This window comes from Erythrolamprus reginae, chromosome 2, assembly GCF_031021105.1.
Source record: "Erythrolamprus reginae isolate rEryReg1 chromosome 2, rEryReg1.hap1, whole genome shotgun sequence".
Taxonomy (NCBI): Eukaryota; Metazoa; Chordata; class Lepidosauria; order Squamata; family Dipsadidae; genus Erythrolamprus; species Erythrolamprus reginae.
This window is the reverse complement of record NC_091951.1, coordinates 45,675,691-45,687,569: the sequence shown is the minus strand read 5'-3', so window position 1 is coordinate 45,687,569 and position 11,879 is coordinate 45,675,691.

Here is an 11,879-nt window from a genome sequence, read left to right as displayed (position 1 = left end):
ATATTGGAGGGATGTAAAAATATAATAATATTCATATACAGTGGTACCTCTACTTAAGAACTTTAACTGATTTACTTGGAGTTATATTGTGTATAATAGTACTGTAATAGTAATAGTAATACAAATAAAAATAGATAATTTATTAGATTTGTATGCTGTCCCTCACAACAACAATAATAACAACGTTACAATTGAAAACAAATCTAATATTAAAAGACAGTTAAAAACCCCATCATTTAAAAAACCATACAACACACACATACCATACATAAAATGTAAAAGCCTGGGGGAGGTGTCTCAGTTCCCCCATGCCTGGCGATACAGGTGGGTCTTAAGTAATTTGCGAAAGACAAGGAAGGTGGGGGCAGTTCTAATCTCTGGGGGGAGTTGATTCCAGAGGGCCGGGGCCGCCACAGAGAAGGCTCTTCCCCTGGGGCCCGCCAGACGACATTGTTTAGTCGACGGGACCCAGAGAAGGCCAACTCTGGGATTCGTGCGGTAGAAGGGAGTTCCGGAGGTATTCTGGTCCGATGCCATGTAGGGCTTTAAAGGTCATTACCAACACTTTGAATTGTGACCGGAAAATGATTGGCAGCCAGTGCAGGCCATGGAGGGTTGGAGAAACGTAATAATAATAATAATAATAATAATAATAATAATAATAATAATAATAATAATAATAATAATAATAATAATAATAATATATTAAATTTGTATGCCGTCCCTCTCCGAGGACTGTTCGCTTTATTTTTTTGAGCAGTATAGGGTATGTACAGTGAAGGGCTACAATTTTTTTTACTACCACACTGTGGGCGTGGCTTATTTCATGGGTGTAGCTTGCTGGCCATGTGACCAGGTAGGAGTGGTTTGAGGATCAAGTGACGGGGTGGGTAGCTTAAAGGTCATGTGACTGGCTTAAAGGTGGCCAACTTGATGTCACTCACGTCAAGGGTTAGGGTTAAGGTGCCTGGCCTCTCCTCGCCTCAAAGAGATACAATTTCCCTAACTATTTACTATTACTGAATCTCCAAAATATACTATTTAATTCTATGTATTTTATGCCATATGTGTACATACGTGTTACACACAGGCACACAAAAATATACATTACCTACTATATAAACTGTATTTGTATGTACACACACACGCACACACGCACAGCTCTTCTAAAGTTATACACATTCAACCTCATTTGCTGCGATAGGAAAAACATACCCAGAGCCCAGAAGGGAAAAAAAAGAAACAAATTCAAAAATTTTGTACTGGTTCTGCGTACCTGACCAAAATTTTTCTACCAATGTTGCATACCTGACCGTAGCCGTAGGAACCCATCACTGGGTATTTACCCGAAAATGGGTGAGTTCAATAACTGAATTGAAGTGGCTATGCATTAGATATACAGTGCTTGAAATAAGCAAATAAAATCTGATTAGACACAGTGAAGTAAGACATCTGAGATCAGAGAGATGACTTTAATGAGAAATAAAGCTGAACTAGTAAAGTTCAAAGAAATGTTTTTGAATGGAAAAACATTTCTATTCTTTCTTAGATATGTTTTACTATGAGTATATCCTCTATAACCTTCATTATGTATTTTACTATGTGTATACCCACTAAAACTCTCATTGTGTATTGGACAAAATCAATCAATCAATCAATAATAATATTCATATGCATGGTACTAGTAAAAAATAAAAGAAACATTAGGACAGGGGACGGAAGACACACTGGTGTATTTATGCATTTCTGGTTTCGGGTCGTCCCTTTGCTTTGCGGGGAAGAAAAATCACTCAACAATCCACCCTTTTGGTGACCAGCAAGATATTTGTTGGTCAGTCAAGGAGGGAACCTAGCTGTTTTTTAAAGCATCTGAAATCCAGACAAGGATTTCTCCTCCGCTCGCAATAAAATATCTTATTCTACCAGACTTGAAATACTGGGACCAGACAACTTACAACTACGTCGTCTCCGATCTGATCTAAATGTAGTTCATAAAATCATATACCAAAATGTCCTTCCTGTTAATGACTACTTCACCTTCAACCGCAGCAATACACAAGCACCTGTAAACCGCTCTAAACTCGACTGCAGGAAATACGACTTCAGCAATAGAGTGATCAATGCCTGGAATGCACTACCTGATTCTGTGGTTTCTTCCCCAAACCCTAAAAAACATTAGGGCCAGAATTCCTCCTCATGAAAATGAGAGGCAGATCACCCATCCAGGAAGTGTTTCCTCACTGGGACTGCAAGTTAAAAGTGGTGAAACCAGTTAATGAATCTCAAAGGGCAATTCCTTTTCTAAATTGACTCACTGCTGGTGGAATGATGTTGTTTATGAAATAAATAAATATAAAAGAGCGCCCCCTTGCCACAGTTGAGAGATGATGTTCCAATGTCAGCTGTGGATCGAGGAGGACGCCCAAGTTGCGGACCCTCTCTGAGGGGGTCAATAGTTCCCCCCCCAGGTTCGCATGGTGCACCAGTTGCGGCCCTATCTGGACAGGGAGTCATTGCTCACAGTCGCTCATGCCCTCATCACCTTGCGGTTCAATTACTGCAACGCTCTCTACATGGGGCAACCTCTGAAAAGTGTTAGTAAACTTCAGATCGTGCAGAATGCGGCCGCGAGAGCCATCGTGGGGCTTCCTAGATTCGCCCACGTTTCTGCAACACTCCGCGGCCTGCACTGGCTGCCGATCGGTTTCCGGTCACAATTCAAAGTGTTGGTAATGACCTTTAAAGCCCTACATGGCATTAGGCCAGAATACATCCGGAACCGCCTTCTACCGCACAAATCCCAGCGGCCGATAAGGTCCCACAGAGTTGGCCTTCTCTGGGTCCCATCGACCAAACAATGTCGTTTAGCGGGCCCCAGGGGAAGAGCCTTCTCTGTGGCGGCCCCGGCCCTCTGGAATCAACTCCCCCCAGAGATTAGAACGGCGCCCACCCTCCTTGTCTTTCGCAAACTACTCAAGACCCACCTTTGTCGCCAGGCATGGGGGATTTAAGCTATTCCTTCCCCTAGGCCATTACAAGTTATGCATGGTATGTTTGTGTGTATGTCTGGTTTTTATAATTAGGGTTGTTAGTTGTTTTATTAAATTGGATTGTTACATGTTGTTTTTACCATTGTTGTTAGCCGCCCCGAGTCTCCGGAGAGGGGCGGAATACAAACCCAATAAATAAATAAATAAAATAAATCTTGTACCAGTAGGAAAAAGTAAGTGGAGCCCTTCGCTGCTTTGCAGTATCACCCACGGTCATGTGGTCAAAATTCAGTTCTTTGGAAACTGACTTATTTGTCAGCGTTCCAAATAACATCCGAGAAATAAATCGGAGTCCAAACCTTGGCCTTCTTCCAAGTTCCAATTTATTGACAGTCATGTTGGTTGCAAAGTGTAGTCATCCCGATACTAACTTTTCCTACAGTTCTCCACTGTCCCTTGTTCCCATACCCACAGGTTCATCATATAGACCACTCGGGTTCTTTCAATGTTCACGACCCTCCCCTGTACTTCCGGCTGGTGCTGAACAAAGGATGACCTTGAATCTTCAGGAAAAATTTTTGTTGTGGCTAGTATCTATCCTTCTCATGCAACCCCCCCCCCAATTCCCATAGTACTATTCTTCTGCTGCATGAATCCCAGCGACCGATTAGGTCCCACAGAGTCGGCCTTCTCCGGGTCCCGTCAACTAAACAATGTCGGTTGGTGGGCCCCAGGGGAAGAGCCTTCTCTGTGGCGGCCCGACTCTCTGGAACCAACTCCCCCCAGAGATTAGAACTGCCTCTACCCTCCTTGCCTTTTGTAAACTCCTCAAAACCCACCTTTGTCGTCAGGCATGGGGGAATGGGGGATTTGTTTCTACATGTTGTGAGCCGCCCCGAGTCTTCGGAGAGGGGCGGCATACAAATCCAAGTAATAAATAAATAAATAAATAAATCTCCCCCGGGCCTATATAATTTATGTATGGTATGTTTGTAGGTATGTCTGCTTAAAAATGGGGTTTCTTAACTATTTTAAATTTTAAATTGTAAATTATTAGATTTGTCATGAATTGTTTTATTGTGTTGTGAGCCGCCCCGAGTCTACGGAAAGGGGCGGCATACAAATCTAATAAATAATAATAATAATAGTAATAATAATAATAATAATAATAATAATAATAATAATAATTTGTGGCAGGCCAAAGTCTCTTAACTCAAAACGATGGCTTCCACCTGACATTATATTTATGACAGTTGCAGTGTCCTGGGTTCATGTGATCAGCTTCTCTGAACTTCTTGCAAGCAAAGTCAATGGGGAAACCAGACTCACTTAACAACTGTCTTACTAGCTTAACAACCGCAGTGATTCAGTTAACAACTGTGGCAGGAAAGGTGGTAAAATGAGGACAAAACTCATTTAACAACTGTGTTGCTTTGCAACAGAAATTCTGAGCTCAATTTGCCGATGACTCTAAAGTGTGCAATAGGGTTGATATTCCTGGAGGCGTCTGTAATATGGTAAATGATTTAGCTTTACTAGATAAATGGTCAAAGCAATGGAAACTGTAGTTTAATGTTTCCAAATGTAAAATAATGCACTTGGGGAAAAGGAATCCTCAATCTGAGTGTTGCATTGGCAGTTCTTCTATGTTTCTATGTTAATTATAGCCGAGGGTTATCCATACGCTTTCATAGAACTCAAAAGCTCATTATTATCAACTCAGCTCAAAAGGGTTGCAGGATTCCGTCCCTTTGCAGTACTAGTTGAGGAGAGAGAGAGAGAGAGAGAGAGAGAGAGAGAGAGAGAGAGAGAGAGAGAGAGAAAACCCACATTCCTCCCCACAACTCATTCTTCTTTGTGGTTGTGATTAGCCAGGCTATTTTTAGACCCAGGTTTAGCACCCTTTTAAAAGAGAGCTACACTTGTGTTCAGAAATAGCCTGATGGATCAACAGCCACGAAGGAGGGATTGCACCAACCAAGCAGGAAAATTGGGTCCGTCTTATCCATGTCAGCCTGTGCGCCCCTCTGCACTTATGATCTGTGAGTTGAGCAACTTGACAAGGGACTAAACCTGTTGTTCTGTGCAACTGCCAACCCTTGCCCAGTCTCACTCCACACTGGGTTAAGGAGAAGATAGCTATTTTCCTGTCAATAGAGAGGGGGAAAATCACTGGGGAACAATTTGTAACACAATTTCTGTTGAGTTTTTTAAATAGTTTTTTAGGCAATGTGGTTTCAAAACTGTAGTTAGTTTTCTTCTACCAGGTCAAGTTTTTTCTCTACACCTTATATATATATATATACATACATACATACATACATACATACATACATACATACATACATACATACATATATATAGATTGTTCTGAGTTCGGGTTTTGCCCCGTGTAATATTTTGAGTGTCTATGCGATGTTTCGGTGAAGTTGTAAGCTTCATGCTGCTGTAGATATAATACTGTAGATATATATACACATACATTTTTGCCTCTTCTTACGAACTTTTTTCGAGTTACGAACCTGCGTTCGGAGACTGCTGGGAAGCCGCGCGGCTGTTTTAAAAGGTAACAGCCGGGCGGCGGGGCTTCCCAGAAGCCTCCCGAACGCCGGTTCGTAACTCGAACCAAGTTCGTAAGAAGAGGCAAAATTTTGCTGAACCCCGGGTTCGGTTCGGGAGGTTGCTTGGAAGCCCCCCAGGCCGGCTGCGACCTTTTAAAACACCCACGCCGCTTCGCAGCTGTCTCCCGAAGCCGAATGCGGAAGTTCGGCTTTAGCGTTCGGCTTCAGGAAACAGCTGCGAAGCGGCGCGGGTGTTTTAAAAGGTCGCAGCCGGCCTGGGGGGCTTGCCAGCACCCCCCCCGAATCCCAAACCCGGAAGTTCGGCAAAAGTTCGGGGTTTGGGGGGGTGCTGGCAAGCCCCCCAGGCCGGCTGCGACCTTTTAAAACACCCACACCGCTTCGCAGCTGTCTCCCGAAGTCGAATGCGGAAGTTTGGCTTTAGTGTTCGGCTTCAGGAGACAGTTGCGAAGCGGCGCGGGTGTTTTAAAAGATCGCAGCCGGTCTGGGGGGCTTGCCAGCACCCCCCCGAGCCCCGAACCCAGAAGTTCGGCAAAAGTTCGGGGTTCGGGGGGGGTGCTGGCAAGCCCCCCAGGCCGGCTGCGACCTTTTAAAACACCCGCGCCGCTTCGCAGCTGTCTCCCGAAGCCGAACGCGGAAGTTCGGCTTTAGCGTTCGGCTTCAGGAGACAGCTGCGAAGCGGCGCGGGTGTTTTAAAAGGTCGCAGCCGGCCTGGGAGGGTTTGTCAGCACCCCCCGAACCCCGAACCCGGGTTCGGGGGGGTGCTGGGAAGCCCCCCAGGCCGGCTGTCACCTTTTAAAACAGCCGGAAAGCCGTTTTTTTGCGGGGGGTTTTTTGGTTGCACAGATTAATTGACTATACATTGTTTCCTATGGGAAACAATGTTTCGTCTTACGAACCTTTCGTCTTACGAACCTCCTCCTTGCACCAATTAAGTTCGTATCATGAGGTATTACTGTACATACATACATACATACATACATACATACATACATACATATATACATACATACAGATAATTCTCTGCCTTACAAGGCAAAGGTTGCAGGTTCAAGTCCCAGTGGGTATGGCTAGCTGATGAGGCCAAAATAAGGCCGAAATAGATCTATCCTAATCTCCCTTAATTTTCAAATTCAGCAAAAAAAAAAAAGTGACACATACAGATAGAATTGTCGGCTATCAATAAAATTAACTGCCTTGGAAATGGCCCTGGATTGGGCCGAGAGGCAAATAAGGAGCTGTGATGTTCCTTTGATACATCAGTGTGATTACACACAAAATATGTAACCCTTCCCTGGTGCAGAGCTGAAGGGATTGGATACTGTAGCCTAGAGGATAATTCTCTGCCTTACAAGGCAAAGGTTGCAGGTTCAAGTCCCAGTGGGTATGGCTAGCTGATGAGGCCAAAATAAGGCCGAAATAGATCTATCCTAGTCTTCCTTAATTTTCAAATTCAGCAAAAAAACATGTGACATATATATGTGTGTGTGTGTGTGTGTGTGTGTGTGTGTGAAATGTTTTTTTAGCTGGAATTTTAAAATTAAGGGAGACTAGGATGGTCCCATTTCGGCCTTGTTCTGGCCTCATCAGCTAGCCACACCCTTCCTTACTGGGATTTGATCCGGTAGCCTCTGCCTTGTAAGGCAGAGAATTAGCAGTTGAGCTATCAGACCTGATCCCTTCCAGCTCTGTACCAGGGAGGGGCTATATGTTTTTTATGTCGGATCACCCTGGTATATTGAAGGAACGTCACAGCTCCTTTTTGCCTCTAGGCCCAACCCAGGACCATTTCAAGGCAGTTAATTTATTTATAGCCGACAACTATATTCTGTATGTGTTAAATGTTTTTTTAGCTGGAATTTTAAAATTAAGGGAGACTAGGATGGTCCCATTTCAGCCTTGTTCTGTCAATGATGAGCAGGATGAGCAATTCCACCAAGATGTGAAGGTCATGGAGTCACGGTATCAAGGAAGATGGGATGTACATATGATGGCTGACTATTGTTGGAGCATCAAGCGAGAATGTCTACAGATAAAATACTCCAGAAAAAGCTATAAGCGAAAAATTTTACCTTAATATGTATACAGTGATCCCCCGATCATTGCGAGGGTTCCGTTCCAGGACCCCCCGCAACGAGCGGGTTTTCACGAAGTAGCGCTGCGGAAGTAAAAACACCATCTGCGCATGCGCAGATGGTGTTTTTACTTCCGCCGCAGCAGCGAGGAGCCGAAGATTGGGGTTTCCTCACCGCCCACGCAAACTCCTCGCTGCTGCTGTGCCCGCCGTTCCAAAGATGGGGGTCCGGGGGCTGCTAGGAAGCCCCCCATGCCGGCGGCGACGTTTTAAAGCACCCGCGGGGCTTCCCAACTGAGCCCTCAAGCCAAGCGCCAAAGGCGAACTTCTGCGCTTGGCTTGAGGGCTCAGTTGGGAAGGCGCGCGGATGTTTTAAAACGTCGCCGCCGACATGGGGGGCTCGCTAGCACCCCCCCGAACCCCCAACCTGGGTTTGGGGGTGTGCTAGCGAGCCCCCCCATGTCGGCGGCGACGTTTTAAAACACCCGCGCGCCTTTCCAACTGAGCCCTCAAGCCAAGCGCCAAAGGCGAACTTCTGCGCTTGGCTTGAGGGCTCAGTTGGGAAGGCGCGCGGGTGTTTTGAAACGTCGCCGCCGACATGGGGGGCTCGCTAACACCCACCCGAACCCCCAACCTGGGTTTGGGGGGTGCTAGCAAGCCCCCCATGTCGGCGGCGACGTTTTAAAACACCCGCGCGCCTTCCCAACTGAGCCCTCAAGCCAAACGAACCCGGGTGGCCGGGCGAGCAGCGAGCGAACGGCGGGTGGCCGGGCGAAGGGCGGGCGAGCGGGTGCTGGGGGGGGGGCTTCTCGCCCTCCCGCCAGCAAGAGGGGGATGACCCAGGGAAGCCGACCAGCAGCTGATCTGCCCGGCGCCATCTACGCATGCGTGGCCATAGAAAAAAAGGCCGCGCATGCGCAGATGGTGTTTTGACTTCCGGGTTGAAAAATCGCAAATTAGCCTGTTCGCAATGGTCGGGAACGCAATAACCGGGGGATCACTGTAATTACTGTTAGATAAAAAAACAATTACCGTATTTTTCGGTGTATAAGATGCACCTTTTTCCTCCCTAAAAGAGGCTGATAATTTGGGTGCATCTTATAATCTGAATATAGCTTTTTCCCCCAGCCCTAACTATCTGCTAACGATCAACCCAGCTCTTACCTTGCAGGCTGTTTCATTGTTTCTCTCCTCAAAGAATGTTTTCCAAGCCCTAAGTCTTTGCAGTTTTTTTTTCATTGCTCCAACTTGCTCCGAATAAGTTTCTTTCCAGTCCTAACCAGGTGCTAATGATGTTCCCACCTCTTACCGCTTGCAAGCTCTTTCATTGTTACTCTCTGCCAAGAGTGTTTTCCAAACCCTGTCTTTGTGGAGTTTTTTTCATTGCTTTACTTGCTCCAGATGTTTCTTTCCAGCCCTAACCAGGTGCTATTAATGTTCCCAGCTCTTATTGGCTTGCAAGCTCTTTCATTGTTACTCTCTGATAAGAATAATGTTTTCCAAGCCCTACGTCTTTGCAGGTTTTCCCCCCATTAGTCTATCTTGCTTCAAATGTTTCCTTCCAGCCCTAACCAGGTGCTAGTAATGTTCCCAGATCTTACGAGCTTGCAAGCTCTTTCATTGTTACTCTCTGCTAAGAAGAATCTAAAGCCCTAAATCTTTGCAGGTTTTTTCCATTGCTCTGCTTGCTCCCACTGTTTCTTTACAGGTGCTAATGATGTTCCCAGCTCTTACTGGCTTGCAAACTCTTTCATTGTTACTCTCTCAGAATAAAGTTTTTTTTAAAGCCCTTAACCAGGGGATAAAATAATGTGCTAAAGCTGACCAGACTAAGGATGCTAGCCATATGAATACCTGGTAAGAAGATTCTTTTCCCTATTTTCCTCCCCAAAAACTAAGGTCCTTCATATACTTATACTCTGAAAAATACGTGTTCTGTCAGGCTCTCTGGTAGACTCCTCCCAAAAATTCACAGGTACAAATTTCAGACACACACACGTTTGAAAATTCAAAACAATGTTCTTTATAATGAAAATTCACTTAAACCAAGCCCTCTTTTGGTAAAGCAAAGAGCACTCGTCTCCAAACAAACTGGTAATTTGTACAAGTCCCTTATCAGTTCTGTGATACTTAGCTTGCAGCTGTGAGGCAATTCACAGTCCTTCTTCTTTCACAAAATGAAAAAACACTTTGCTCTGGTTTAGTTTCAAAGGGGGGAAAAATCAGCACACAAAAGGTCAAAGTCAGTAAAGCAGTCACAAAACACAACAATCAGATAATCCTCCACAATGGCCAAACCCACAGGCTGCTATTTATAGCAGCCTCACTAATTACCACAGCCCCACCCAAGCACAGGTGGCCTCATTTTCTTTGATAATAATCTCTCAGTTGTTGTTGCCTATGCATCGCTCTCCGCATGCGTGGCTGTATCATTAACACTTGTTCTGAATCCAAGGAGGAGCTAGATAAATGATCTCCTTCTGAGCTGTCTGCCACACTCTCCACCTCCCTGTCACTCATGTCTTCTTGGTCAGAGGAGCCTTCATCATCAGATTCCACCGGGGGCAAAACAAGCCTGCAGCATGTGGATGTCTCCCCCATATCCACAGTCCTTGGGGCAGGAGCTGGGGCAGAGCTAACCACAACAATACGGTATTTGTATGAACACAATTTAACTTGCAGTAACTATTATAGCCTTTGTATGAATAAAATTATTTTTTGTAAACAGTATATTTGGTAGGTTTTTACTTTACTTTCCTTGATATGCACAATTTGTATGACTGTATATCCTGTAGCCGCTCCGGGTCCTTGGAGAGGGGTGGCATACAAGTCTAATAAATTGAATTGAATTGAATTGACATGGTAGACAAAAACTGTGGTTATTTTTTGATGCAGAGGCCAACAGTTAGTTGAAAACAAGTCACAGATTTAAGACAACGAAATTGCTCTTCCCCAGTGGATCCTTTCCTAAACTTTGTCTGCCAAGATGCATAAGGTCATAAGATCCTTTGTCAACTGTGTGAGAATCGAGGCAGTACAGTTAATGCTGGCATATTTTTCAGCCAGCTCAGAGACTGATGGATGGTGCTTTAAATGCAACCATCTGGAAAACCTGTATAAGATCTACAAATCACTGCTTAATCACCAGGTATCATTAGGGCCTACGATTGGGCCTCAGCTAAAACTGGAGAAAGCTGTTCTGTTTCATTCAACTTTGGGACTGCAAAATGTGGAATTAAAAAACAGGTTGCGGTTCCACATTCGTGGATATGAACTCAAACATCTGTTATTGCCACAAGCAAAGATCTTGCTCTCGGGTGAGGTTTTAACAGATACTTAAAATTGTAGTTATTTCCCTAAGCAAAGGAATAACATTAGCTTTTATTGGAGCAATTTATGGCTGGAATGCTAAGCACCTGTGAGCTTTTCCTGGCCCTTCACTAGAAGACCTGTAAATCAAGCAAATTGTGCAGTTTAAATCAATGTTATTTCAAAGTGGCTCCTATCAAATGTGAATGTAAATTCTTACTCAGCCAGGATATTGAGGATGACATAGTACAGCCCAGTAGTGGTGAACTTATGGCACATGTGCTACAGGTGGCACGTGGAGTCATATTTCAAGGCACGCTAAAAATGTCCAACACAATATACACATAGTGTTCTGTCTGGGTCCCTCCAGAAGCAAACACCAACCCAAAAAGAGAATCCAGACACACTGGTAAAAAGCAAAGGCAGCTTATAGGATTCAAAGCAAACACAGGTAACAGAAAATGTCCTTACAAACAGGAACACGCTGAAACTTCAAAGATGTTTCACGAAGGCCATGAAGTAAAACAGGATTCTTTCTGTCAAAGACAACGCTGGAGGATAACAAACATACGCCTCCCCCAAGTCTTCCAATCTTCTAGGCCACAAGCCAAGATCAGAGACGCCGAGAAGCAAAGCAGGGTCACAGAACTTCCAGTTGATAACGCTCCACATGGCTGAAAGGGCTTGCCTGCCTTTTAAACCCTGCTGAGGAGAACCACACCCAAACCCAGCTGTTGCCAATTCAGTGATGCCAATACCTTTCTAATTGGTCCCGTCTCTGAGCTGCACGTCGCTGTCTCATGTCAATTATAGCCTGTGCTTCCTCATCCAATGAGGCCAGGCTACTGGCTGGGGAGAGCCCCCCCCCCCCCGGGGCTCTCAGGCTGCTCCCCCTCATCCTCTTCCTGACTTTCCTCTCCCCCATCT